This window comes from Humulus lupulus, chromosome 8 (assembly GCF_963169125.1).
Source record: "Humulus lupulus chromosome 8, drHumLupu1.1, whole genome shotgun sequence".
Taxonomy (NCBI): Eukaryota; Viridiplantae; Streptophyta; class Magnoliopsida; order Rosales; family Cannabaceae; genus Humulus; species Humulus lupulus.
Window position 1 is genome coordinate 107,386,738 of NC_084800.1, and position 4,929 is coordinate 107,391,666.

Below are 4,929 nucleotides of genomic sequence, written 5' to 3' on the forward strand. Positions count from 1 at the left end.
TTGATTCTCTCTCCCAAAATCAATTGATTGAGTCACAAAAAGAGGAAACCTCTCACCCCTAGTTGACCAGCCACTAGCCCCCCCCCCCCCCCCCCTTCTCTCTCTCTCTCTATCTCTCTCTCTCTCTCAAACACTCGGCCACCAAGAGCCAATCTCTCACACTCAAATTCAAACTCTCACTTTCCCTAAATAACTCAAGGCAACTACTGAAAATCTAATCCTATCAACTTACCAAATCAAAATCCCTATCCTTTCCCTTGATTCTCTCTCCCAAAATCAATTGATTGAGTCACAAAAAGCGAAAACCTCTCCCCCTTAATTGACCAGCCCCTAGCCCACCACCCCCCCCCCCCCCCCCTCTCTCTCTCTCAAACACTCGGCCACCATCAGCCAATCTCTCACTCAAATTCAAACTCTCACTTTCCCAAAATAACTCAAGGCAACTAATGAAAATATAATCCTATCCACTTAAGAATATTTTTATTCTTTTCCTTAAATTTTCCAATCATGAAAAGATGTCGAAATAAGAATAAGGACACCTCCTTGCTTTCGCATTCCCCCTATACGCCACTCTCTCTCTCTCTCTCTCTCTCTCTCTCTCTCTCTCTATATATATATATATATATATATATATATATATACGGAAACCTCTCCCCCTTAGTTGACCAGCCCCTAGCCACCCCCCCCCCCCCCCCCCAGCTCTCTCTCTCTCTCAAACACTCGGCCACCAAGAGCTAATCTCTCACTCAAATTCAAACTCTCACTTTCCCAAAATAACTCAAGGCAACTAATGAAAATATAATCCTATCCACTTACCAATATTTTTATTCTTTTCCTTAAATTTTCCAATCAAGAAAAGATGTCGAAATAAGAATAAGGAAAGTTTTCACGTCCTTGCTTTCTACATTCCCCCCTATACACCACACTCTCTCTATATATACACATTTTTCTCATCAAATCCTCACTTGTGTGAACACAATTGTTCTAGAATTATCTTTTCACAATTTTCTAAAAATAGGGAAGTTACTAACATTCCCTCTATATGGTCTAAATTCATGGTAATCTATTTCATGCTGATAACTCTTGAATAAAAAGTTATTTCTTGTGCTTTTGAGCTTATAAATATGGAAAAATCGAGAGTGATGTTAGTTATTATAAACTTTTTTAGCTAACTTTTATGTTTTTATATTTTAGTTAGTTTAATTTGTTTGTGTAGTTTTTAAGAGCTAATGATTTGAAAATAATATTTTTATGGATAGATATTTGTATAAAGAATGAAACTTGTTGACCCACAATTTGGCCAACGACACGGAGTCAAATATACGAAAAAAGATAAAACGGCAAGTAAGAAAGATAATCTAATGGAAGAGAAGAAAATACCAAGGATTTATAGTGGTTCGGCCCCAAAAGATGGTAATGACCTACGTCCACTTAGTGCTATTATTAAGATTGAATCTCAAAGTAGTGATCAAAGAACTAGGGTTCTTGAGTTTCACAAGCTTTGAAAGAAATACAATAAAACGATGGATAATTGCACTATAGCTCTCTCTTTTTCTGTATCTTAGCAAAAAGATTCAGGAATCAAAAGTCCTTTCCTTGAGCTATTTCATGCATATTTATAGGCTCAAGGAGGGTTACATGGGCCAGCGGGCCATATCTTTCCTTAATAACCGCGTATCAAGGTAATAATGAGGAAATATTCAACTCAATTATTATAAGATTACAATCTTCGAAAGAAACAAATTAAGTTATATGACCAGCCTAGTTGTATCTAAAAGTTAACCCCTGGCAAAGCGATGTGCCTCTAGTTGATAGTCGAGCAGCACTTCTGCCACGTGTCAACCGCGTGTGAGAAATCATTGCCACGTCATCAACAGCCGTTTTTAGGGTAAAAAAAACTAGAATTGTGAAGTTATCTAAGCTAAATTTTGATGATGAAATATCAGGTTTGTGGTAGTAAAGCAGATTTTGCTGAAGCATTTTGATCAGATTTCATTTGGATTAGTGAGTTGAGGTGGATTAGTGGCTGAGGTGGCAAGTACATGGGGCATTAGTCAATTTGGAAGCAATTTTCAGAGAATAAAAGGAAAGGAAGCTCACGTGTGAAAGGAAAGAAGGGAAATTTTGTATTTTAACTACTAAATTGGGTAACCTAGAGTAAAAAAGGAAGGGGGTCCAGCCGCATATATTGGGGGATCCGCCATTTTTTAAAAGAGGAGATAGATGACAAGAGAGAAAACCAGAGATACAAGAAGGAAAAAGAAGAAAGAAGAGGACAAAGAAGAGAAGGACATTCATCATCAACTTGATTTGCTCTCTTCTCTTGTTTCTAAATTTTATCTTGTATTTTCTATTTTAATCTCTACTTTGATACTCGTGGGCAGAATTGAAATTGGATTTATGCTCTTTAAATTAGCTATGAACTAATATTTTGTGGCTTGAATTATTGATGAACCCTATGTCATAGTGTAGTAATTCTTGCACTTTATTTTAGTAAAATCTCTCTTGTTCATTCAAGTGTGCTCTATTTTGATTTTTTGTTGTTGTTTGGCCATCAATGGCAAGATGATTAGTTATGTTTGATGTTGGAAAGGTTAAATATAATGGAAAAAACTTGGATGACACAAGTTCATAATCTTTGTTAGGTTATGTTAGTGAATAACATAGGGATGTGTTATTTTCCTTGTGTAACTTTTGAGAATTGAACCTTGAAATTGTGTTCTTAAATTTGATTTCGCATAGGAATATGTGTTAATTAGGTGAATCAATTAATATCGTAGAATTTGGAAAAGTTCTATGAGCTTTTATTGAATTCTTGTTAACTTAGGAGGTTTTATAAAATATTGTTGCCACAATCTATTTAGTATAATTGACGATTTAATAATTCAAGTCCATTTTACAATTTAATTTTTCTTTCTAATTGATTTGTTTAGTTCAGTTTTATTTTCAGTATTTTCATCTTTTTAATATTTAGTTTAGCTTACAAACAAAAAAATTAATTGTAATGCCTTTAAGTTGTTTAGTAATTGTTTTGCCTATTTTTCTATTTTACAATCCCTGTGGAGATGATTTACTTATCATTGTATTACTTGTGTGATTACGTGCACTTGCGTATTTAAATCAATTAAATCTTCACAACAAGTTTTTGGCGTCGTTGCTGGGGATTGAAATTAGAATTTTATGTAATATCAATTACCTTGCAATTTATTTTCCTTTGTTGGTTCTATCCTTGTTTGCTTGATCTTGTGTTTTCTCAGGTTATCTATTGTATGAATGAGCAAGAAGACCTTGAAATAGCTCCTATTGACTCGAGATTGAACATACATTTAGAAGAATACTAAGGGAACAACGGGCTCAAAATCACCTTAATATGGCTAAAGAGGTTGAATGAGTTGAGGGTGCTAACAATATCGCTAATGTGATTGCTACAGTTGATGATAGAAAAAGAGCCATAAGGGAGTATGTTGCCCCCATGTTCAATGAGCTTAATTCGGGTATTGTTAGGCCAGAAATTCAAGCACCCCAATTCGAGTTGAAGCACGTGATGTTCCAAATGTTGCAGACAGTGAGTCAATTTAGTAGGCTGCCTACAAATGATCCTCATCTTCATCTTTGTTCATTTTTGGAGGTGAGTGATTCCTTTAAGTTGCAAGGCGTTACTAAACAGGCTTTGAGGTTGAAATTGTTCCCTTTTTCTCTAAGGGACATGGCTAGAACTTTCTCAATACATTTCCTTCTGACTCAATGACTACGTGGCATGAGCTAGCTAAGAAATTTTTGATGAAGTACTTTCCTCCAACGAAAAATGCTAAGTTTCATAATGAGATTATTTCTTTTCAACAGTTGGAGGATGAGTCGATGTGTGATGCTTGGGAGAGGTTCAAGGAGTTATTGAGGAAGTGCCCACATCATGGCATCCTACATTGCATTCAAATGGATACTTTTTATAATTGTCTTAATGCTTCCACACGCATGGTTTTGGATTCTTCGGCAATTGGGCTATTCTTTCTATGTCCTACAATGAAGCATATGAGATTTTGGAGCGGATTGCCAACAATAATTACACATGGTCTAATGATATAGCCTCAATGGGAAGGAAAGTAGCGGGTATTGATGAAGTAGATGCTTTGACAGCTCAAGTTTCATCTATGACCAACCTTTTGAAGACCATGAGTATGGGGAGTACTTACAACCATCTCCGATGAGCCAAGTAGTGAATGTTTCTTGTGTTTATTATGGAGGAGGCACACATTTGATAGTTGTCCTTCTAATCCCGCTTCGGTTTGTTACTTGGAGAATCAAAATGACAACCGCAACAATCCATATTCCAACTCTTACAATCTGGGTTGGAGGAATCATCCAAACTTTTCTTGGGAAGGTCAAGGGGCTAATTCAAGTGGTGCATCCATTTTAAACAAGCCTACTTATCCATCGGGTTTTTCTTAACAACAACCAAGGGCTCAACCTCCTCCTCTACAAGTTTCTCAAACAAGCTCTTTGGAGAATTTGATGAAAGAGTATATGTCCAAGAATGATGCAATGATTCAAAGTGGAGCATCATCTTTGAGGAACTTATATATTCAAATGGGACAACTAGCTAATGAGTTAAGGAATAGACCACAAGGCACCTTGCCTAGTGATACCGAACATCCAAGGAGAGATTGCAAGGAGCATTGCAAGACGATCACGTTGAGGAGTGTAGAAATATGGAGTTGAATGAGGAAAAATCTAAGAGCAAAAGTGAGCCCACTTCAATCCAAAGTAGTGTGGAAAAGGGTGAAAGAGTTGGAATTTAGAATATGTCAAAAGCTGATCTTGAAGAAAATGTTGTAGCAATTCCTCAGCAAAATGCATCAGATAAGCTAATTAGCAAGCCACCTCCACCATTTCCTCAATGATTTCAAAAGCAGCATCAAGATAGCCAATTTA

The 4,929-nt window shown here is 36.3% G+C and overlaps 1 non-coding gene across 1 annotated transcript; it reads right to left on the reverse strand.

The window, feature by feature from the left end:
* Positions 1-3,810: 3,810 nt before the first annotated feature.
* LOC133798893 (small nucleolar RNA R71) lies at positions 3,811-3,917 on the reverse strand. The gene has a single exon (XR_009876109.1). It is a non-coding gene; the product is annotated as a small nucleolar RNA R71 (small nucleolar RNA).
* Positions 3,918-4,929: the final 1,012 nt, after the last annotated feature.